The sequence below is a fragment of the Equus caballus genome, chromosome 2 (genome assembly GCF_041296265.1).
Source record: "Equus caballus isolate H_3958 breed thoroughbred chromosome 2, TB-T2T, whole genome shotgun sequence".
Classification (NCBI taxonomy): domain Eukaryota; kingdom Metazoa; phylum Chordata; class Mammalia; order Perissodactyla; family Equidae; genus Equus; species Equus caballus.
In genome coordinates this window covers 87,565,317-87,589,732 of record NC_091685.1, presented here as the reverse complement: position 1 = coordinate 87,589,732, position 24,416 = coordinate 87,565,317, and the positions used below count along the sequence as shown (strand labels likewise).

Genomic DNA, 24,416 nt, shown 5'->3' with positions numbered 1-24,416 from the left:
AAATGCAAATTCTCGGGCCCTGCCCCAAACCTACTGAATCGAAAACTCTGGGGGTAGTACCAAGAAATCTCTGTTTTAACAAGCCCTCCAGATGATTTTGGTGCACATTCAAGTCTGAGAGCCAGTCAACTATCTGAATATTTATTTTCTCGTCATAAACCATGAATGATATACACACACCTTCTCGAGGTGTGTTGCTTTTTCGTGATTATAAAATACTGGAGTTATTGTAGAAAATTTGGAAAGGTACAGAAAATGTGGACAAGGAAAAAACACAAGAAACCCCCACAAAATTCCACTACTGAGAGTTAACTATTTTTAACCTTTTGATTTATCTCCTTCCAATCACCTCTGTGTGTACACACATTTATGCATGCAGTTACATCACTGCTTTATTTCTGCTTTTTATTTACACACCGTTATATTAGGAGCATTTCTCTGTGCCATTAATATGCTTCTTTAAAGCCTACTTAGGGTTCCATGTTATGGAAGTACCATAATTAATTAGCCATTCTCCTATTGTAGAATGTTTATGTTGTTTCTGGCCTTTGCTATGATAAATGAATGCTACATTGGACATTCTTATAGAAAAGCTTGTCTCATTCCTGGTTGTCTCCTTGGCATGAGAGGATACATTAGGATACGGATGAGAAAAGAGACTTAGGCAGGGCAGTGCTAGGTCCCTCCCAGAGCAACGGCTCCTTGTGTCGGGGGATAATCTAGACCTTATGGAACTTAGCAGTTAGGTAGGGAGTCAAAGTGAGAAAGAAGAGAGGAATTCAAGAGAGTTGCTTCTTCCCGTTTCTGAGCTTCAGTGACAGTTGTGAGATGCAGTAGAAGCCGCGAGGCATTTCAGAAGGAAGTAGGAGCAACATCAAGCAGAGTGATTATTCTTTTGACAATCTAGGAGAACCCTCCAAAGTTAGTGCGTGCTTGTCGTTTATGAGAACACGAAGGCTTAGCCCAAGCTCATTTTTTTACCCTGATCCATGACAAGAGCCTTGGGAGGCTGGGTCCGTTCTTATGCTGCTCTGGGGATTTCCATCTCGGCTGAGGTCTTTCTGCGAAGTCCAGGCTGATGTCTGGGCACATTATAGGTGTTTCAGCGATACTTGCTGACTGAATAAAAATGAGAAAATAAATAGATAGAATATTCCTAAAAGCTCAGACATGTATAATATTATCTCAAATGTCACAAGATTTCAGGATTCCCTGTAAAATCCTACACTTAGAAATGGATTTGCTTCCCGATGTGCATGGAAAAAATTGGTATTCTTGCCTCTTTTTTCTGCTGTCAGTCTGTCTACACATATTTATTGGAGATCTACCACATTCCTGGTGTTATTTTTGTGCAGGAAATAAGACAAAGTCCTCCTTGCCTTCAAAGGGCTTACATGTTACTTTTTGAAGACAGACAATAAATATTCAAACAAATCAATAGCACTATGAGGAAATTAAAAGAGTTTAGCCTTATGACATGATGAGTATAGTTAACACTGCTGTATAGCATATTTGAAAGTTGCTAAGAGAGCAGATCCTAAAAGCTCTCATCATAAGGAAAAATATTTTTTTTCTTTATAATTATATGAGGAGATGGATGTTAACTAAACTAATTGTGGTAATGAATTTGCAATATATGTTATTATGTGGTACAGAGCTGTGTGTCGATTATATCTCAATAAAACTGAAAAAAAAAAAGAGAGAGATTAGCTTGATACACAGTGGCCAGGATGGTGAGAGGTATATGCTTCTTTTGTCATTTCAAAGTTCCACCTACAGCAGTAGAGTCTCGTGGGGAGAGGTAGTTATCTGTCTTATATTCATTTGCAAACCGATGGGCCAGGAACCTGAGCACAGCTTTCCCTCAAGCCCTGCAGGGTGTGTGGCAGGATTGGACAGTCAGAGGTTTTATGCCCTAAGAGGCTTCGTGTGTTAGTGCCCTAGATCTAGTGACGTGGGGTGTGGCTAGGTCGTGGCAAGACTTGCTTAGGAATAAAGCAATGTAGTCAATATATAAGTAATCAATATAATCAAGAACAGTACACTTAGGAACACTTAGCTGTGGTGGCAATTAGGTTCTTCCTCCACGCTGATTCTCACCCATTGGTGAGGACTGTTTAGAACACTGCCTTGAGAAGAGTTCTCAGTAAGAATTCCAATTTCAGAAGGAAGTAGGAGTAAGATGAAGCAAAGTGAGGGATTATTCTTTTGACAGCCTGGGAATCTAAGGGTAGTATGTTTTGAGATCAATCCGTGCTTGTGGTTTATGAGGACACAGGACTTAGCCCAACTTCTTTTTCTGTCTCATCCCAGACATCAGCCAACGAGAAAGGGTGCAGTGATTGATTGGTGATGTCTGCCAGGAGCCCAGTTATAAGTCTACCTGTCACTCTAGTCCCATCTGTGATGGCGCTGAGTGCAACCCAGGCCCAAATCCACAATGAGACATAACTTTCCGGTAGCTGCACAAGGCTTAGGAAATCACGTAGTATGCCAAAATGTTTAAAATACAGTACGACCCTGTAGTGGATGATTAAGCCTTAATGGCTTATGGAGTCAACATGGAATATTAGAAAGACCACTGGACTACTTACTCTCATGATCCCCAGAGTCTAGGTTTTTGGAACACTTACAAACTTCATGAACTTGAGAAGGTCACCTTCTTTTGCTAAACATCAATTTTTCCATATATGTATATTTACAATATTTGTAAACATATATAAAGTATAAATATTATATACATATATACACATATATATAAATTCAGCCTGCTAATCCGTGTTCTTCCTACTTCACAGGGATTTTACGAAGATCAAAGGAGACCATGCATGGAAGGGCACTTTTCTTAACTGCTAGGCGAGAACATGCTATCGTCATTCATTTGCTGGTTACGGTGGAGGCTGCTTCTCCCTCCCCTAAATGCCATGCTCTTTTTCAAAAAGGTGGCCATTTACGCACCAGAAAGAGCAGTTAAGTTTCTAGGCTGTATACTTCTCTTAGTGAAATGATTTAAAGCCATGTGTAAATAGCACATAAATTTATTATGATTTGGGTCCAAACTGGGGATGTGTCTATATATACATACACGCAATCACCTCTCGGTGTCCAACAGTGAAAAATATCGCAGTCTTGTGAAAAACAAAGCCACCTTCTTCCCAGCTCCTGACAGCTAAAACGTCCTTGAAATAAATGAGGAAGTTTCACTCCGCACACCTGTGCAGTGGAGTTTTTACGAATCAGACAAATCTTCAGTCTCGTAGGTAACGTCAGCTCTGAGAGTAATACTCGCGCTCCTGGTGGTTTTCGGCTTGACTGCTTCTTGGTGATTTACCCGGGCGGCCCTCCAGGCACAAAGGTACAGAACTTCTATTTATTCACTCCAAAGAAACAAACAAACAGAAAGTTAGCCCTGAGACCAAGTTAATCAAAAAGTTTTTAATAGAATACTTGAAGGACCCGAGGCAGGCGCTTGGAGCCATAAACAGGTGGCACAAATCATTTTCAGCCTCGTTGGAGAGTGCCGAGCGGGCTGCTGCGGCGATTACAGCCTGCGTAATTAATCTGCGTGCTGCCGCCCCAGCGTTTATTCATTCGGGGGCGTGGAAGCCCATCTGGAAGGCCGGTTGTTAGAACTGGTGAGAGGACTTCGTTCTTTCCTTATTTATTAGAAGAGAGAGAAAATAGAGAGAGCCCTCGTGGTTATATTTCAGGTTGAAGCAAATCAAACACTCCTCCAGGCCTTTAGTATTGGAAAGAAGCTAAGCGGCCGATGCAGGAGGGCCTGTTGATTTCATATTCATGAGGGAAAGGCATTTCATTTCGTGTGTGTGTGTGTTTTGTGGAAACATCTAATCAGGTAGAGCTCCAGGTCATTTAGCTGCTAAGCATGAAGTGAGATGTGGGGAAGCATGGATTCATTTGGCCCACCAGGCACTAGTCCCTACGGTGTCTTGTGAGAATTAGAAAAGCCACTCTTGCTCAAGACATCTTACTTTCATCTGCTGGAAAATTGTCATAGTATACTGACTATTAGAACAGGACATCTTACTGCCACCTGCCAGGAAACTGTCATCATAAAAATGCAAATCTGGGGCCGGCCCGTGGCGCAGCGCTTAAGTGCGCATGTTCTGCTTCTTGGCAGCCCAGGGTTCCCTGTTCGGATCCTGGGTGTGGACATGGCACCGCTTGGCAAAAAGCCATGCTGTGGTAGGCATGCAACGTATAAAGTAGAGGAAGATGGGCACGGATGTTAGCTCAGGGCCAGTCTTCCTCAAAAAAAAAAAAAAAGCAAATCTACAACGTCTTCGATGTGAAGGGCACCTCTTTAGATGTGCTGCTTTTGTGTATCCATGACCTGAACACTTGTATGTGCTGCACCACCACTGATGCAACATTTGGCATCACAGGGAAGACTGGCTAGCTCAGCTAGTGGAATAAATGCCTGCACAGAACCAGCTTACAGCATCTACTAAAAGAATTTTCAAGTCATTTAAATAGGTGAATTTTTAAAATAGCAGTACACATGTAATTAAATATTTACATAGAAAAGAATTTTATAAGCATAAAAATAATTTTAAAATTACTAAGGAAAATAGATAGATTTGACTCATAAAAGTTTTAAAAGTTCAGTAAATATGTAAAAAAGACAAACCAGTATAAATCAAATTTAAAATAGACAACTGAGAAAAAAATACCTTCCACAAATATGAGAAAGGATTAATATTCTTAATAGGCTGATGCACATTGATTAGAAAAAAACAAGCTTCAAAACAATAGGAAAAATTTTGTGAATTATTTACGGAAGAGGCAGTAAAATACCTTAATAAAATGTTTAGCTTTCTTAGAGACTAATGAAGGAAAAATGAAAATACTCACTAAATGCTCTTTCTTATTTATCAAGTGAGAACATTTTAAAAACTGATCAACTCAATGCTAGCGTAGGCACGTTATTAGAATATAAATGTGTACAGTCTCTCTGTAAGGCAGTATGACACCATATATTAAGAATCTTTCAACCAATAATGCCATCCCAAGAACTCCATAGATAGGAGATGGTCAGAAACATGGAAATGCAAAAGTAGGACAAAGGCTGAAGCCGGCCTGGTGGCTAAGTTCACACACTCTGCTTCGGCGGCCCAGGGTTCGTGGTTTCAGATCTTGGGTGCAGACCTACACACCACTTGTCAAGCCATGCTGTGGCAGGCGTTGCTCATATAAAGCGGAGGAAGATGGGCATGGATGTTAGCTCAGGACCAATCTTCCTCAAAAAAAAAAAGGAAAAAGAAAAGTAGGACAAAGGTTAAGTAAATTATGACAGATTCATATAACTTGTATTTTGTAACCCTTAGAAGTGATACTTAGGGAAAATTTTATGTCATGGAGAAATGCCCCTAAAAATGTCAGTTGGGAAAATAGGAAGTCCAACTGTATAGTCTGGGGATTCTCAAAGTTGGGGTTGGTGGATGGGTTTCAAGGAGTCTGAAACTTTTGATGTATATGCATTAGTTTCTGTGGTTTGCACCAGGTGCTCCAAGAGCGCCATGATCCAAAGGAGACAAGAAGCTCTAGGAGAGTGAAACCAAGCCAAAGCCACCTGCCACGAATACCTCTCAAGTCCCCTCACCCCTGCTAGGGGTATAACCTGCCAAGCATTGTGCCAGTAGCCAGAGACACAACACTGAACAAAAGCTGAATTGGTCCCTGCCCTCAGGCAGTTCAGTCTAGCTGGGAAGACAGACGTTAATTAAAATAATCATACAAATACATGTATGATGACAAAATGGATAAGGGTTTTGAAGCAAAATTCCAGGGTGCTAGGGCACTTTTTTTTTTTTGTGAAGAAGATTGATCCTCGGCTAACATCTGTTGCCAATCTTCCTCTTTTTGCTTGAGAAAGATTGTCACTGAGCTAACGTCTATGCCAATCTTCCTCTATTTTGTATGTGGGATGCCGCCACAGCACAGTTTGATAAGGAGTGTGTGGGTCCATGCTCAAGATCCAAACCCGTGAACCCTGGGCCGCTAAAGTGAAGCACGCAAACTTAATCACTACACCACTGGGCCAGCCTCAGCTGTACCTCAGGGTACTTCTTAAATGAGATGATGAAAGTGTTTCTAGTGCTTGAAATAGCACCTGGCAACACAGTGAGTGTGCAACTGAGGTCTAAAAGGATGGGGCTTTCACAAATGATGACCATCTGCAAGATGGAGGTGCATGATAACAGAGCTTTCTGATTTTAATATCTGACTGATGCCAGCTTGCCCACCTAGTGGGCAATGTCAAACACACAGGTGCCAGTGAAGCAGTCCAATCTGGTGACTTCCAGGCAAATTCAGTCTCATCCCCTTCACAGCTCTGTCCTTGGCCAGGGTAAGGCTCTGGAGGTGCAGTCGCTTGCCCTGACTCTGTGGGTGAGAACCAGGCAGCCCTTTGAGGCTCCCTCCCTCGCCCCTCTAGGCAGTGTACTGAAACTGGCATGTCAATGCGTTCTCCCTGCTAATATTTAGGCCACTTTCTGGAGCCTGAAAGGTTTATTTATCCCTTCCATGCTGCTTTTAAGGTGGGATTTTTCATGTCCAAGTGCAGGTGGCTACTGTCCCTCTGGCTTGTCCCACACCAGTGCTGTGGGAGGGGCCTGCAGTGCTTCCCCTCCTAGCTGCAGCCAGGAGATGGCACCTCAGGGCATCTTCTCTCTGATCCTTCATGTGTGTGTGAACTGAGCAGTCACGAGGGCTCCATGCTCAGAAGGACCTATGCTTCATTTAGTGCTCTGCTGTCACTGTCTTGAAATTCTTCATCGTTTTATCTTTGAACTTGTGTTTTGTAAGTAATGCATGCACGTGAGCAGACGATAGATACTCAATATGCGTGTCTGCCGTTTCTTCCTGCTCTATTTGCATATAACATTTGTGATGCCCCTTAAGCACAACATTTGGGCGGACCCCTGATGCATGCGTGGGACTAGAGGGAGATTCAAAGCGAGTACAAGGTGCATGTGTTGCCTATCATATTGCTCCTTATTCGTGATATTTCACTGTGTTGACCAACCACTTAGCTGAAAATGATGACATAGAAGGAAAGGGAAAGAGAAAGCAATCCATGCTTCTGTTCCCCTTCGGTCCTTCCTTACCCATCAGAAGCCAAAGGTGGAACATGTTGGTAAAATGTGCGTGGATCAAGAAGAGAAACAAAAACAGTTGAGTTAGTTTTGTGCAGTGTTTCCACTGTTCTGGAAAGAACGAAATACATATGCATGTGCAAGCTATGAAATACGACTTGTGTCATTTCAGTGATTCCACATACGAGTTAAATGCTCTTAAATTTGCATTTAAAACTGGCATTGCACAGTATAAAGTAGACTGGTAAAATTCAGGCTAATAATTTAAAATTGTAATTTTTCTTTACTTAGAACAACATTAAATAGCAAATAAAAAACTCCATGTCAAGATGAGAGAGAGACGGCAGAAGAAAGATAAAAGCTTTATAATTAAGCCCTTTCTCCTGCTTTTTGAACGAGGGGCCTTACATTTTCATTTTGCGCTGGGCCCTGCAAATTACGTAGCTGGCTTAGCTGATGTTTCAGACTTGCGATGGAGGATTCGTATAGTTGTTTCCCCACTTTTCCCACCCAGGGACAAAGTGTGAGGAGGTGAGTGGGGACAAAAGTGTCACATTGCTTTGTGTACTTTATTTTCTTCTTTTCCCCTAAAACTCATATCTTTTCCTTAAAATGCAGATCTTCCCAGCACTTGTTTCTAGCTCCTCCAAGAGCAAAATGGGAAGAGCCAGTCTTAGCCGTCTGTTTACATTTCTGGGAAAATCGCTCTCAGCTCTAGCTGGAACAGCGTCTTCTGAACTTAGTAATGATGAGGCTGGGTCTTAGAGGTCAGGGCTGGCCTGTCTCCACAGCAACTCCTTACATTTTCCACTTAGCTGGAGATTCTGAGAGACGGTTGGGCAAGGGGCAAGAAGAATCCAGCAGGAGGGGAGGAGCAGAGTCCATGTGCTTCAGCATGTCTCCTGATGTGGACAGTGGAAACTTCAGAAGCACGTGCCACACAGGGCACAGCATCCTCCTTGTGGACCACCATGGAAGAAAGGCCACCAGCAAGGAAGCGGAAAGGGCCCGTGGGGAAGGAGCATCACTAAGGTGCAGAGACAGGAATCCCACAGCCGGGCTTTTCAGGTCTCCACCCCATAAAGCATGAGCTTCAGAACCCTTCCTGGGAAATACCCATCCCACTGCACTTTTTAATTTTAGGCAATTGGCGTATCTTTTTATTCATTGAAGGATAAAATACCCTTGTGCAAGGGAGGCCCCAGAGGATGGCAGTGCTCGGGATGGCTGGTGGATTTCTGTATCGTGTACTTTAATGTGGCAAGGCAACTAATGTATTTATGGTCAGGAGAGTTTTCCTTTTGATGGGGGCTGGGGGTCTGAGAGCTTTAGACTTGGGCTGCTTGCGAATTTACACCCACGTGCAGGTCTCATAGAGGCTGCGGGCCTTTGCCTGTGAGCACGATCCCTAAGGCTGAGCCCATTACCCTGGGTGCCCCATTCTCAAGAGGCCAGCAGCAGTGGGAGGGGGGCCACTTTCTAGCTTCACCTCTCAGGCCCAGAAGGAAGCCCCTGCGGGTCACCAAACAAGGGTTGAATTGTCCTCTGTGAAAAAGGTCAATCTCTTGAGTGAGAAAGTGCCTCAGCACTGGTGGTTGGAAAACCAACCCAAGCAGGAGTGGCTAACTTTCTGTGAGGAGGGGCTCCTTTTCATTTGCTAGAATCTGAGAATCCTCAGGGCACGGCAGAGGGAAAGGCCTTCTTTTCTGGAGGTGGTGTGGGCCGACTAAGGAGCCAGTGGAGCTGACGCACATCTCCCTGGGAATCCTGGCAACCAAGGAGATGGGGCAATAGCCCCGTCTCTGACCGACATAAAGCTTCCTGAGGTCCCCTTGCTTAGAGGGCAAAGAAAAGGTGGGATTGCAGATATCCTGTGAAAAAGCAAAATTCATCCTTAGGGTAGAAATAGGTACTGAAGGCAGAATGTCCTTCCACAAGGGGTTGGCCAAGATGGCGCCTGGGCGTCTCCAGAGCCAGGGCAGGTCAGGGTTGTGGAGGCTGAGAGAGGCTTTTTGGGCTCTGGGAGAGAAGGGCCCACTGCTGGCCGTTTCTTCCCCTCCTCTTTCGTTTTCCTTCCTCTCTCTGTTTTGATCGACTAGTACTTCTGTGTTTCTGTTTCTCTTCCTATCTGGCTCTTCTACCCTGGTAGAGGCACTCGAAAGAGGCTCCCAGTGGGTGAGAAGATGGCAGGAGATAGGAAAGAAAGTGAAGCAGCAGGTAATCAGGTAGTTGTGTTGTGAAGCCAGAGGTCAGAGTCTCTGGGATGAGGAATCACATCTCTGCTAGAGGTATCAAAAACAGAGTTATTTTCAAAATCATTTTTTTTCCTGGAAGGCTTTTTGATTTGATTGAAAACAAACAAATGGACAAACTCCTAGAGAAGAAAATAATTTCGTCTTCCCTAAGTTTTTGTTTTTGCTTGTGCTTTGCATGGATTTCTGCTTCCCATTCTCTACCTTGTCTTCCTCTTTCTTGGAGAGTTGGTGAGAGGTCAGGGCTGGAATAGTAGACTTGAGAGTCAAGGTAGTAACTAAGCAGCATAAAGGAAGAACCTGAGATATCTGGGGAGGTAAATCTCAGGAGAGAATTAAACAACAACAACTTAAGATGATAATAATCATTATTATTGATTCAGAATCCAATATAAGAGGCTTTCTACACATCGTTTCATTGACAGTCATGCTCTCAATGAATCTATCACAATGTGCAATGGAGATAGACCCCATTAGGGGTCAAAAAAGAATAAATCAACAGTGCCTAAATAGTGAAAGAAAAGGAGAAACCAAAAAGAAATGTGGAGAAACAAGATATGTGATACAGGAAGGTGAATGCATGGAACACATGCCCCTCCTTCCTTTTTGGTGCCTGTGACAGGCATATTAATCAATGACCGCATCCTAGATGTAACTTGAATTTCCTTCTGAATGCAAAACTCCAGGCAGCAATTGCAGTTGGTGAGAGTGGTCACTCAAGTTAAAATTTATTTGCTATTCTTAGTTTTGTCAGAAAATCAGATAAAAGTTCTGCAAGGGGAATGGTTATGAGATGCTAGGTGCTTCAAAGGTCCTATTTTGAAAAACATTGAGAGTTTGTCCCAAAGAACCCTGTTGGTACCCGTAATGAGAGTGATTTCTGTCATGGTGGTGGCAGAATCCATACCAAAGGAGTTAAGAAAGTGATGGAAGGAAAAGAAGTAGAGGCTGAGGGTATAGGTCACGTGTTCCTACAGTCCCCAAAGTTGCTCTGACAGGGGGCAGAGTCCAGTAACTGCGAGGAATGATTACAAAAGTGTGAAGTGGGTTACACATGTGAACAAAAGGACATAAAAATCAGAAAATACTTGACTCTCACTTTTTCCTAATTAAAAATAATAGGCAGATTAGCAGTGGTCTCCAAATGTCATCCACATAAGGTAATTAGCTTCCGCTGGACTGACTGGGTCAACGGCCTTAAGCAGCCAGATTTTCTTCTACTGATGTGAGACGCATGTTCCAAAGGCTCATTCTTCGTCATCTCAATTGTCATTTTTGAATTTTAAGAACAGATCTCATGGTGAGTAATTGGAAAGTGTGGGCCTGCTTAGTAACTACAGTTCCATCGCTATTCCTCTCAACCTGACCACAGACTCTGCTTTGGCTCCTACAGAGCTCAGCTTCCATGAAGATCCCAAAATTGCTGCCACCACCTCCTCGCTGTGTGCCATCTCACTGGTGAATAACAAACGACCTGCCACCCACCCGAGACTCTTTTTCTCGAAACCATCCCTACAAAATATTTCCACGAAATGCTCACAAAACTAACAAGTCCATATGTATTACTTTAAGAAAATCACACCACAGTCCAGGCTTTCCTTTCTCTCACAGCGCCATCTGCATCCGTGAGTGGCGGTTTCTTTGGCCACATCACTCTACCACTGCATGCACTTTGTAGCTGGGGCGAGCCTCAGAATCAGTTGACCATGGACAGGGGAGGGGAGAAACAGATTTTTAAGGTCCAATCAACGTGAACAACGTTGTGTTTGTGTCATATCTTTCAGGAGTTACCACGACACATTTCCTGCTCAGGTTCTGTGTTGGAAAACAAAAGCCACAATTTATTGAGCAACTACTCTGTGCCAAACATTTTACATGTTATTTCTAATCCTTATAACAGTTTGGCAGGGTAGGTACTTGGGGCAGACATAGAGAGACGCTGCTCACGGTTTGCTGCCCGCCTGTGGAGGAGCAGTCAGCAAACAGCCTCTGGCTTCAGCTCCTTTGGGGTCTCCCTCAGCTGTAGCGAACTGCCTTACTGGAGGTTGTGTCCTTCCAGGGGCAGCCTCCATCTAGTGACTGAATGAGATGAGTGTACAATGCCTGGTCATTGCAGCCGAACGTGGGACATTCCGTGAGGCAGTGCTCAAGCTCCAGAGCTCCCCGGGTGAGGATTTGCCCAGCCTTCATCAGAGCTCATCTTCTTCCTCTGCCAGGTCCTGTTTTTCCCCTATCCTTTCACAGGTGTTTATCCCTAATAAACACCTTGCACCCCAAATTCCATCTTAGCATTTGCTTCTAATCCTCAGTTTCCTATTCTATAAAATGGTAACAGTGCCTCCAATTGGTTATTATGATTATTATACAGGTTAAATGAGATAATACATGTTAGAGTGCTTTGTACAATGCCTGGCATACAGAGCATACTCAATAAATGTCGACTATCATGTTATTCCCCAAAGTCACACACAAGAAGTGTTGGATCCAGGATTCCAACCCATCCGCCTAACCCTAGAACTTGGCCACAAAGTTGGTTTGGAACTCTCTCATGATACTTTTCTTTTGCTGCTTGTTTCATGGTTATTTACCTATCGTCATGTGTCTGCCTTCTAGACACCTAATCTCTTGGAACAGGATTGCACTGTATCCTCTCCCAACTCCCAGGGCCCAGCAGGGACCTTAACACATAGATGCTCGATTGTCATTTACTGATTGAATGGCTATGTGACAGACTAAAAATGTAGTTATTTTAATCTTCCTGTGGGGCCTGAAAAAAAATTCAGATCACTTAAGATGCCCAGGTTTTACTCAGAGTTTCTGGATTTCTCAGTCTCCTCTATGCCTATTGATGGGAATCTGTAAACTAATCAACCTAAACACAAACCTGAACAGGTCAAGGAAGGAACTGTGTTGGACCAAGCCACAGGGGGTTTGAGTGAGAGACTAGAGCTGGCAATACATCCTCCAGGGCTGCTGGTTGGGCAGAAGGCTCTGCACTGGCCCTACCGCTGTCCTCGGCACAGGTCCCTTGCTTTGGAGTGAAGGGTACACAGGAAGTTTCGCTACCCTAGCAACTTCTACCTAGCAAAAGAGGCTTCCTGATGGGTTTTCTCTCTGACTTTTATGAGCCAAGTATTTGGAGGGAAGAGTGGGAGGTTTTGTTCAAAATCTGAAAAATTGGATCATAATAGTTTCTACAGAACAGACTCTGGCAGAATAATCTGATAAAGTCTTTCTTAGGAGAAGGTATATTACCAAATCATGAAACAAGTCAGCTCTGGTGAGCCAGTCTCCTTTCTGATCTTCCCAAGATCCTTCTCTGCCACAGCAAGAGATGGGAACTCACTTATCAGGTGGTCCTGGTGCAGATTTTGAGAAACTGTATTTTTCCTTTTGTCTGTCTCTTCTACTCCCTTCCATATATGAAGGAGAGTTGTTTAGGAGAACTGTTTGATGTCTTAGTCCCTTCCAGCAGAAGTAAATCTTTAAAAAGGAACCAGAGAAGGCCAGACTTAACCTAAAGGTTTTAATGGTGGAATTTTAGACACTGGCACACCTTCCCACTCCAGCAATTGCCTATAGTGTGTATTAAAAGCAGGCCCTGTTCACTCTTTCTCTGCCATGCTATCCATCAAGGGCTGAGGAAGTGTGAGATATGGCGTTTTTAGGTAAAGACGTTATTATAATCTAGGCTCTTTGGGGCCAAAATATATCACATAATTTGATCTGAAGCCATAGGAAGCAGAGTAGGAGAAATTAAAATGTGTACTACTAAGGGATGGAGAAAAAAATTTATTTTCAGATGAGGATTAAAGTGAGATGGAATGAATGAGGCAGAAAGTAGTTTGGATTGTCAAGAACTCTCTGGCTAGTTAGAATGCCTCCTTAGGGAGGTGGTAGTTAAGTATAGGATAGGTGCTGTACAGGTTTGGCTCCAATGCCTTTATTTTTTTGTTAAAAAAACGTATTTTCCCATATGACTTCACACATATGTAGAAGATAAACACAGGGACAAAGAGACTAGTTCAGTGGTTACCAGGGGAAGGGGGGTAGGGGTGGGCACAGGGGGTGAAGGGGCACACTTATATGGTGACAGACAAGAAATAATGTGCAACTGAAGTTTTACAATGATGTAAACTATTATGAACTCAATAAAGAAAATTTAAAAAGCATATTTTCCCCCCAGATTGTAAAACAGTACTACTTACTGTAGAAATTTTGTAAAACAGGTAATTATAGAGATGAAAACTAGAAATCATCCAAAAAAATTCTACATCTTAGAGTCAGCCACTCTTGACATTTTGGAATGTTCCCTAATGGCCTCTAGAAATGATATACACATGTGCTAAATTTTTTTCCAAAAAAGACTTTGACTTAAAGGATATCCATGTTAGTATGTAAATAATGTAAATAATAGTAAATAATCAAAACTACCTTTTTATTTCTAGACCTGCTCTAATAAATGTGATGTGGATTTATCCCTTCTGACATGGGCAATATTAATGATACATTAGTTTGCATTTGTATGATGGTTGTATTTAGCATATTTGCTGAAATCCCTATTAATTCTAACAGTTAATGTGAAGATTTTCTATGTCAAAACAGCATATTATTTGTGAATAACGACAATATTGTTTCTTCTTTTTTATTCCGTTTACTCTGATTTCCTTTTCTTGTCTTACTCTGTTGGATAAGACCTTCTGTAGAACAATGCTGAATAGAACTTGGGATGAATAACAAGGTACCTTGTAAAGCTTCTAATGTTTTAAAAGTATAAAATTAAAGCATCATTCATAATAAAAACTGGCCATTAACTACAAATGGAAAATGCTTTCCTTAACTTGATAAAGCGCCTCTACCAAAAACCGACTAAGAATATTCTACTTTTGAAACATATTGCCCATTGTCTAGGAGGATAAATGCTTTTTTTTTTATTGTTGGAGGAGACCTAGAAATCAAAAGGTTATGGATATTAACATTATTCACATATTAAAATGGACATTTTTTTCTAACTAAAAGCCTTTCTGGAAAAAACTGCATATATTTATTTAATTTTAAAAGGCTGTTAAGGAACATTCTAAAACATCGTGAATGGTTAACTCAAGATACTGGAATTTATATTTATATTAGACAAGTAACTTTCAAGGCCAAAAAAATTTGTAGGGATAAAGATAAACATTACTTAATTATGGAAAGAAAAATCCACTAGGAAGATAAAGCATATTTTAAAAACAATCTGATAATCTTTGGTTTTTAATGGGCAAATTTAATATGTTTGTATTTATTTTGAATATTTATATATTAGGAAATACTTGTTCTATTTCTGTTCCTTTAGTGGTCACCCTTGAACTTTTAGCCTGTGTACTTGGTTTAAGAAAGCTAGCACTAAATCAACACGTTTACTTTCCTTGAGACAGTACAAAGGCCTTCGAGTACTTTAACTCTGGCAACTCTCGTCGATCATCCATGTCATTATCTAATATTTAGAGTTGATTTTGTTTTTAAACTCCCTAAAATTAGTCATTTTTATTATGTGTAATGTTTTTATTTTTTTTTAATAGTTTCTACAGTGGATGCTTGTTTATATTTACCCCTGCATTTACCAAATTATTTGCTCCACAATGCTTTATGTGTGTCACTTCTGTTTTCTAAGTTCAGTTTATTTCCAACCAAATAACTTTCTTCAGTAGTTCTTTCAACAAGACCCTGTGAGCAATCAGCTCTATTTGTCTTCATTCACTTTGTTTTGCCCTTACTCTGAGCAATAGTTTCTCTAAGTATACATTTCCTTGTTGATAATTATATTTCCTGAATACTTTGAGGATGTCATCCCACTGTATTTGGTCTCTATTTTTGTGGATGAGACATCAGTCTATTTATTGTTTCTTCTTAGATATCTGTCTTCTCTACCCTTTAAATTCTTAAAATTTCCGTATCTTTTTCATCTAAGTTTTTTGTGCTGCATTCTAAGCAACTTCCTCATATTTGTTTTCCAGTTTACTGTTTCTCTCTTTAGCTGATTCTAATCTGCTGTTTCATTGGGTTCTTAATTTCAATGACTAGATTTTTGATATTATAGTATCTAATTCATTTAGTATGTATCTATTCTTCATTTTATTTGATAATTTAAAACATATTTATCTTTTAATTTGTCTAGATTGTTCTGTTTATTTAAAAGTTTTAAAAAAGTTTCTATTTATTCCATCTGCTTTGATTGGTTAGATTATTTACACATCTTCACTGCCTTTTATTTACTTTCGTGTCAATCTGTGATAGTATCTTTACAGACTGGATTTTATGCATGATTTTCCCAAATTTCACCAATCTGGGGCTAAGTTGTCGTTAGGTTTTCACCCTGGTATTACCACCCTATGAGTAAAATACATTTGGATGTTATATTTCTGTGTGTAAGAGGCTTGAGAGGCATCTGGAGGCTCCCCCTTCCCATCATGGGAAGAGACAAGTTTCATTGGTGCTTTTCTGGGCCAATGGGTTCTATTTCCACTATTCAAGGAGGAAGGATTCTGGTTTTATGCAGAGATTTCAGTTCAAACCACCCCCACTTTGTCTAGTCTCAGAGCTCTAGCTTCTGTCCCAACATGGGTGTTGAAGTCCTAGCTCTTAGCTGTCAGAGAATATATCTGGATCTGATGTTCTCCTGAACTTCCATGGTATGATTTCAAGCAATTCCATCCCTGGCTTTCAATCTCTGTTTTATTTATGTCACCTGGGAGTTCCTTTTGTCCTCTTTTCCTTCCTCCCTCCCTCTCTCCTTCCCTCATTACCTTTCTCCTTTCCTTTCCCTTTTATTTCTAGCTATGCATTTAAATTTATTTCAAAAACAATTAATCTAACTTTTCTAACTTTTGGTTGGAAAGAGACTGTGTTAACCTAGTTTACTGACTTGTCAGAAACTGAAGACTCATACTCAATTTTGCTTGCTGTTTTTTTAAAGCTAATATTATAGGCAAAGAGTTTCTTCATTTTATCACAAATTATTTGTAAACATAATTTTTAATTGCATATATTTAATTTTGTGAATATGCCATAACTTATTCAGTCATTCCCTTAACTGAACATTTATATTTCTTCACTTTTCAAAATTAACTATTAATTATGCTGAGGTTGAGTATAAATATTTTTTCCCATATTTGGGTGATTTAATGTATTTATTTATTACTATCATGTTTTTTCCATAAATAAATTGGGTAGATAAAAATTTACATAGAATACAAAAAATTAATTGAATTGGGGGAAAGGAAACTATTGAAAAGATAATAAACAAAGTATACAGTTAGCACAGAAAAATTAGTTCTACTTTTTCCTTGAGATAAGCCATGAATCTATCATGCTTAGAGGCCAAGGTGAAGGAAATATGGTTAGATATGTGTTTCACATTGTCCATAAACTGAAATCAAGCAAGTTGTTCTGGAAAAGCCTATTTTTTTCCAAACACTGTTATGGGGTGAAGAAGAGACCCGTAGCATCCGTAGCATAATACTGACATGCAATTCAGTGACAGTGGTTCCAAGAGGGGTCAAAACAATGTTTCATATATACAACTTCCTGGAAATCTGGCTGCATCCACAGGGTCTTAATCTGGAGAAAGTGAAACTCCTGAACTTGCCTGCCAAATTTTTGCGTTGCATTTTGAGACATAGAGATTTGAAGCTGTTGAGGTTACTCTTGTCTTTCTGAGAACATAGGTTTTATATAGGCATCCACTCTCTATCCTCAGCTCCAAGAGGGGCTTTGATGGGACTCTGTTGGCAACTGGTGGGCGTGAGATCTGAGTTGGCCCAAGTATAATGAAGAAAAGCTTATTATTCCTTTTCTCTTTCTAGATCTGAATAGGAAGCACAAAGCTCTGGTTGTCACTGGAAGCAATCTGCTCCCACGAGCCAGCCTTAGAATGAGGCGGATGCTGAGATGGCAGAATGGAGTAACAGAGAGAAGGGGGTTGTTGATGACATCATCCCCATTTTACAGAAATAGAAACTGAATCATGAGAGTTAAGTAACCTGGTTAAGGTCACTCAGCTGCTGAACCCAAGCAGCCTGGTTCCAGGGCCTGGACATGTAACCGCCATACTACACGGGCTCTCAGTAAAGTACGTGTACATCCTGTATAAAGAACATTTCTCCCAGCCTGGGGTTTGTGTAAAGTCTGGACAACATAGAGGCCATGATATTAATCCTTGGCAAGAATCTGGAGGACAGCTCTTCTGTGTTCCAAGTGGTTGGCAGATGCACAACTTTGATAGTCAGTAGGGCAGGGAGGAAAGCATAATGGTTAAAAGCAGGAACTGGTATTCAGATAACCTGCTGGAATCCTGGCTTTGCCGCTTACTAGCTTTGTGATCTAATCTGCAGGAGCCTCGTTTTCCTCAACTATAAAATGGACTTGCTAATATGTAGCTTGCAAGGTTTTATAAGGATTACATAAGATGGTGGTCAGAGAGTATAAGGTTTAGTTTAGAATGGATGACCTCTGGCCTTTGTAAGAGGGTGTGGCGGGGGAGGCACAGTGCCTGATTTGGAGAGCAGACCAAAAAGCAGGGGCTCTATTTATCTGAGGTACCTAGAATAGGCAAGTTCATAGAGACAGAAAGCAGAATGGAGGTTATCAGGGGCTAGGAGGAGGGGGAAACAGGGAGTTATTGTTTAATAGGTACAAAGTTTCAATTTGAGATGATGAAAAAGTTCTGAAAATAGTGGTGATGGTTACACAACATCGTGAATGTACTTAATGCCACTGAATTGTACACTTAAAAATAGTTAGGCTGGTAAATTTTATGTTATGTGTATTTTACCACAATAAAAAAATGTGGGAAAAAAAGCAGGAGCATGTGATAGTTATTGGTTAAGGGGAGTAGAGATGACGATAACTGGCTAGAAACACCACGAGCAGAAACTCTGCTATGAAAATTTAAAACCCATAAAAATAATGATAGTATATTTTTTAGAGCACTTTTTATACATAATATCTGTTTGATTGCAATTGTTAGTTGCATAATAAAAAAGTCAAAGGAATCGGGTAATAGAAAGGATATCAAAAGGTTATTTTTTCATTGCCTTACCATTTGGAAAAGTGTATCTGGACCCCTGCTGTGGGTCTGTCTGTGGTAGAAAGGTTGTGACCTGAGTGGATTATCAAGGGGCACACAGCTCATGATGTTGAGTCCCTGTATAGATAGAAGAAAAGATTTCCTCACGGCCCCCACTCACTTCCCATAGTCCTTACTGCACATGCGGTTAAGTTTTAGCCTTAAAACTAAAAATGGTCTTATTAAAAAAAAAAGCACATGACCTCCTGCAACTAAAAGAAGAAAAAAACCTAGCTCTAAACTTGTAAAAGAAAGTGCATCTTTATAATAACAATAAAATCCTCCCAATCAAGCCTTTAAGAGGCAGACTGCATCCCTATCTTTGCCTGAGGCCCATAACTAGGCTTAGTTAATCTTTCTCTGACAGATAAAGAGCTGCTATATCCATTCTTATAGCTCAATTTTAAACTTTATTCAGAGAAGTGGGGAGAGGGAGCCCTGGATGGGAATAAAGAATGAGTGAGACTGGGCAGGGGAAGAGGAAGATGGCATCACTGTTTTGTAGAATAGATGCTTCTAGAAAAAAAAAAATTAAGGTCCAGAGCCCTCTGATTTGTTCAGGACTAGTTTAGACAAACCTCTGAGACAGCAGGGTCACATGCAGGCCAGTCATCTACAGAATCCACATCCATACCAGGCCAGCTTCACTGGAACTGTCCCCTCCTGGAGGATTCTTCTGAGGGGCAGAATTGTGACCAGCTGACACCCTTCTTAACAAGGAGAAAACAAGAATAGTTTTTCATGTGCTGTGGTAAGCACAAAGGTGAGAAACAAAAGAAAGTGTCTGTGAAAATTCTGAGTCCCCACCAATGGTCCCCAGGGAAAGCCACGAAATCTTCTGTGCAAGATATCTTTAAAATTAAGAAAGATATTTAAAGGCTTAAGACTTCAATTTAGCTCCATATGAGAGGTAGGTACTTTCAAAGGGGCTTTTGAACCCTGCAATGCTGCGTCTTCATGAAACTGGTATTCGTGTTCAATATGAACCTTGTTAGAGAGGGATTTTGGGGGGATGTCTGCTGAGCTCGCATAGACCCCTTTCGCTATGACCTGCTCTTTCCTTATGGGTGGGTAGTCATGTTTAAACTATTTGGTCCTGTCCTTCTGACTACAGTTGATTGGACCCCTGACCCAATCAGGACTAGTTAAATTCTCACTCCCAGGGGTTTAGAAATGAGACTTTGACTGTCTAGATTGGTTTAGTCTATCTGCTAGAAGTAATATAAACTCAGAAGCCATGGAGACATCATTCATCATCGTATATAGGGAAAATCAGAAAAAGTGATCTGTTCAAGGACAAAGAGCTAAGAGTATTGTCTGGCTCCTGTCATCTTGTAGTCCTCAGTTCTAGTCCTTTTTAAAGGACTATACTTGCGTTTTGTGAGCTGTGTCATAATCTTTCTAATAAATTATTTTTATGTCTTGAACTAGCCAGAGTTGGTTTCTGTTGCATGCAACTAAAATAATCTTAAGTATTTTCAACTCAAATGTAGGGCATGATATCTGTGTCTCTACAGAAGATTATTAGACTGACAGCTGTGGTATGGATCATCTCTAAGTTTGTTCTCTCAGTGGTAGCTCGTATGCCAGAGATGCCATGGCAGAGATGCTCCAATGTCCTTCCAGTGGGCTCCACCTTCTATTGTCTTCAGATCCCATCTAGATGGGAAAATCACCAGAGGACCCCAAACTAGGAGTTACTTTGATTATTCTTTCCTCAATCTTCTTCCCAGCCATCCAATCCATGCCCAAATCTTTTTGGTTCTACTTCCAAAATCTATCCCAAATCTATTCACTTCTCTGGGTGCAGAGTGGCTACCATACTCTAAGCCATCAATATCTTTTGTTTGGATTACTGCAATGGCCTCGTAGCTGGCCTCTGGTCTCAGTGGATCCACTCTTCTTTCCCCCTCCCAATACTTTATCCACATGGCAGCTCGATTGATCTCTTTGAAATATAAATCAGATCATGCCACTTTCCTGCTCAAATCATTCTGTATTAGGTTAAGATTGATGTAACAAAAACTCAAAATACCATGGCTCAAACAAAGGAAGGAGGCTGGTTCAGGGCAGATAGGTGGCCAAGCTGCATACGTTCACGCAGAGACCCAGATTCCTTCTCGCTTCTTGCTCACCATGCCATAGTGTGCTGTCCTCATGTTCCAAAGTCAAAGCTGGCTCTACAGTCACACCCATGTTCCAGTCATTGAGATGGGGGAAAGAGGAGGGGAAGAGTAACGCCCAATCATTTTAAGAGCAAGGCCCAGAAGTTGCACAGATCACTTCTGCTCACATGTCATGGATGAGAACTTAATAACGTGGTCACATATTAATGCAAAGACAGCTAGAAAGTGTACTTTCAAGCTGAGTGGCATTTGCTGGCTGAAACAAAAGGGTTCTAGGACTAAAAGGAAGGGGAGAATGGCTATAGGGGACAACTGGTAGTCTCTTCTAGCCCTCTAAGGGCTGCCCGTGCTTGCAGAATGAAATCCAAATCCTTTACCACAGCCTCTGAGGTGGGCTGGCACCTGTCTACCTCCCCTGCCACTCTCCCCCTTGTTCACTTGGCCACATCAGGTCCTCTCTTCTTTCTGCCCCTGGAACATGCCAATCATGTTTCTGCCCTGGGGTATTGGCACTTGCTGTTCCTTCTGCCTAGAAAGCTTTGAAGTGACATCTTCCCAGGTCTATCTGCTTCTCATCCTTTGGATCTCAGCTCAAATGCTACCTCCTTCCAGAAGCCTCCCTCGCTCACTGTATCTGAATTGTCCAGGTTCCAGCGTTCTACCTTTCCCCGGTCACTTTCCACCATGGTTCTCTGTTTTGTTGACTATAATTTTTCACCTCTCTGAATTTATCTTATCTCTTTGTTTGCTTTCTTGTTTATTTATCTTCTGTCTCTCCCCACACCACACCCTAGCATTTGACCCTGCCGAGAGCAAGGACCTTGCCGCCTGTCCTCTTCATCAGCCCAGAACAGTACAGAGGATGGTTTCTGGTACATGGTAGACTCAAATATTTCCTGAGTGAATCAGTTGTCAGCCTGGAATCTGGGACCAGCATTCCTAAATAGAAGCTCTTCTCAAATTTCAGGAATAGTCCATTGCCCCTGTTCTCTGCCTCCTGAGGGTGTCTCATCTGGTTATAGCCTCTCTGTGATGGGTCCTGGTTTCTTACTCTGTGGCAGGTCAGTGTCATTTGCTCTGTAACCTCATCTCCCACTGGGAGTTCAATCTGTTTTCCATCCCTGAAATGGGTGTAAAACCTGCCTGCTATTTACCTCCCTGGAGACTTGGTGAATGAATGAATTACCTGAAATAGGGAATAATTTATTATAACTTATTTAATCATGCGCAGAACGACTTTCAAACTGACTCGACTAATGGATCTTCCAAAGGACACCTTCTTCTAACCCCACACAGCCCTCCACAAACTCATCCCCTGTTCCCTTGGGGGAAGGTGGAGGATATAGTATTTATAACACGCAAGTCTGAGCATTAGAATTCCCAGAGAGTTACACAGGATGAGAACCTAGCCCAATAATAATAATCCTAAATGTTATTTATATGTCATTTCTCTGCCAAAGTCATCTAGGTAGCTCCCTAAAGGACCATGCCGGGAAAATTCCACTGTCAGTGTGTGCCAAAGTCTTAATAAGTAAGGTTCAGGGGGTTTTAATTAAAAAGAGCTCATTTGGTGGCCTTTCCCCAGTCAGAATAAAGTCTGTTCCAGAGAAATGTGCTACAGTAGTCAACCCTGGGTCAGTGTCATCTTCCTAGGACATTCCTGGAGGCCTACTTATCTGAAGAAGGCAGACCCCTATGCCTATCCTGAGACGTTTCTGTGCCCAAAACGGAATTCCATCAAGAGCCGACTTTGCTAAAACACTGTCAGCTCCTGTGGCTGAACACCACAAAGGCCCTGAACACCGTGGGGAAAACCATAGAAGGGATGGTACTTTTCAAACAGTTCTTAAGACAGTATTAAGCAAAGAAAATTTCTCTAGATCATGAATAAGTGTGGCTGTCAGTATAACTGTCACTACTGAGTGAATTGGAACATCAGAAAGAGCATTTTAAAAACCCAGTAATCATTTTTACCCATTACTTTACAAATACGTTTCTACTTACTGATTCCCATGGGAATAAAAATGCCATAAGAAAAAAAACCCAATTCTTCTTTCAAGTCATATTGGAGGGCGAGTATGCCAAAATGCCCAGGAGAGATATTCAAGTTTCCAGCTCCATCTGAGATTTATCATCTGATGTCTGATGGGGCCCGGGTCTCATGGGCAAGACATGGCAGCTACTTTTCAGCCACTCCCTCATGGGCAGCCAGACTACGGAGCTGGAAGAGGAAGCTGACGTGTTACCTGCTGGTTTTGGTGGACCAGACCACTGGTGTTTGCCGATTCTGCATGTTAAGCTGTTGACCTGGAGACCTGTGGGGTTCCAGGGAGTCTGTTCCTGCTCAGAGAAAACAGCTCTGAGTGGCAATAGCAGCTAATGAATTCTTTCTTGGAGGCAAACATTGACTTCACCTTTGAGCCCCAAGCAGCCTTGGGAAAGCTCAGGCTACTCAGAGCTTTTTGAGGAATTTCACCTGAAAGCTGGGGATTTGGGCAAGATCTTGTCAGTGGGAGGACAAAAGGTCAGCATCCTACAGGCAGGGGACTTCACAGGTGGTGGGGTCCAGCCACCTGCCCCTCAAGTAAGTCAATGCCTGAACCAGCTGCTAATCTAGTTTAAAGGAATTTCTAGCACCGAGGGTTCATGTGACCTTGTAGAGGCACTCGATGTTAGAGTCAGGGGGGCCTTGTGGACATCTCCCCTCCCTTTACAGAGGAGGAGGTCAGGGATCAGGAAGGTGCCAAGGTCACTGAGCTTGTTAACAGCACGGCTTTAACATTTCCTGGCCAGACATTTCAAAGGCCAGCTTTGGTGATGTGACAGATAAATATAGCCTAACATTTTGTCGTGAGAATGATCAGGAGCTCTGAAAACGGGAGCAGATGCAGCTCTACAGGAAGCATGATAAGAATGCCCCCGCACACCTGCTGTGGAATGAAGGGTGGGAGCATTCCTCAGCTCCCACAGGGAGCATCTGCCCCAGGACCGATGCCCTCCTGGCTGCCATGTCTCTGCATGGACTTCCAAGTGTTGAAGAGAAGCTGACAACCCCACAAGGAACGAAAAGGGACGCCAGTTGTAGATCGCTGGCCGATCAATGAGGACAGAGCTGCCGCTATTCCAGTGCCACTGCAAACCAGACGTTGAGAAATAAAACGGGGAGGTAAAGAGGCAGAGAGAGGCGAGGACTTGAAAATCTGCCTCAGTCACAGCTATGGGGGCAAAGTCCAGAGAGGCTTCCTCAGAGCTCTAGCCTTTGTCACTTGGTAGGTTTATCGTTCTTTATTTCTGAGGGTTTATATTGTGTGTTCCTATGTTTCTGGTGACTGTGTTAATTGAGCAAGCATTTTTCTGGGGATCAGTTCTGTCCAAGGCACTAGGCTACAGCAATGGATAGGACACAATCCCAACTTGGAAAATCTCAGTGTCCAATGGAGGAGGCCAAAACCAATGAGAAAACACCGAGTGAACAGTGCCGTAGAAGCAGGTTTGAAGTGCTATGGAATGAGACAAGGGAGGGAGTACCAATGTCTAGTTGTAAGAATTGAGGACTACTTTAAAGAGAAGGTGACACATGTACTGAGTCTTCTACTTCTCAGAGATAAAGAATGGAGCTCTTGTGTTCTAAGCCAGGGGTTGGTCAGCAAACCTTTTCTATAAAGGCCAGACAGTAAATATCTCAGGCTTTGTGGGCTGTGAGATCTGTTTCAACTACCCTGCCATTGTAGTGTGAAAGCAGCTGTAGGCAATACATGAATGAATGGGTGTGGCTGGGTTCCAATAAAACTTTATTTACAAAAACAGGCATCAG

At 41.9% G+C, this 24,416-nt stretch overlaps 1 long non-coding RNA gene across 2 annotated transcripts in view; it reads right to left on the bottom strand.

Annotated features, from left to right (window-relative positions):
• LOC138923288 (uncharacterized) overlaps positions 1–24,416 on the bottom strand; it is a 43,580-nt gene that overhangs the window by 7,444 nt on the left and 11,720 nt on the right. Inside the window, exons 3-4 of one of the 2 annotated variants that reach the window (XR_011436732.1) lie at positions 3,086–3,377; positions 982–1,119 (exon numbers count right to left, since the gene is read on the bottom strand). This is a non-coding gene — a long non-coding RNA (uncharacterized lncRNA). The remainder of the gene's footprint in view (positions 1–981; positions 1,120–3,085; positions 3,378–24,416) is intronic. The other variant, XR_011436733.1, reaches the window with a different exon arrangement.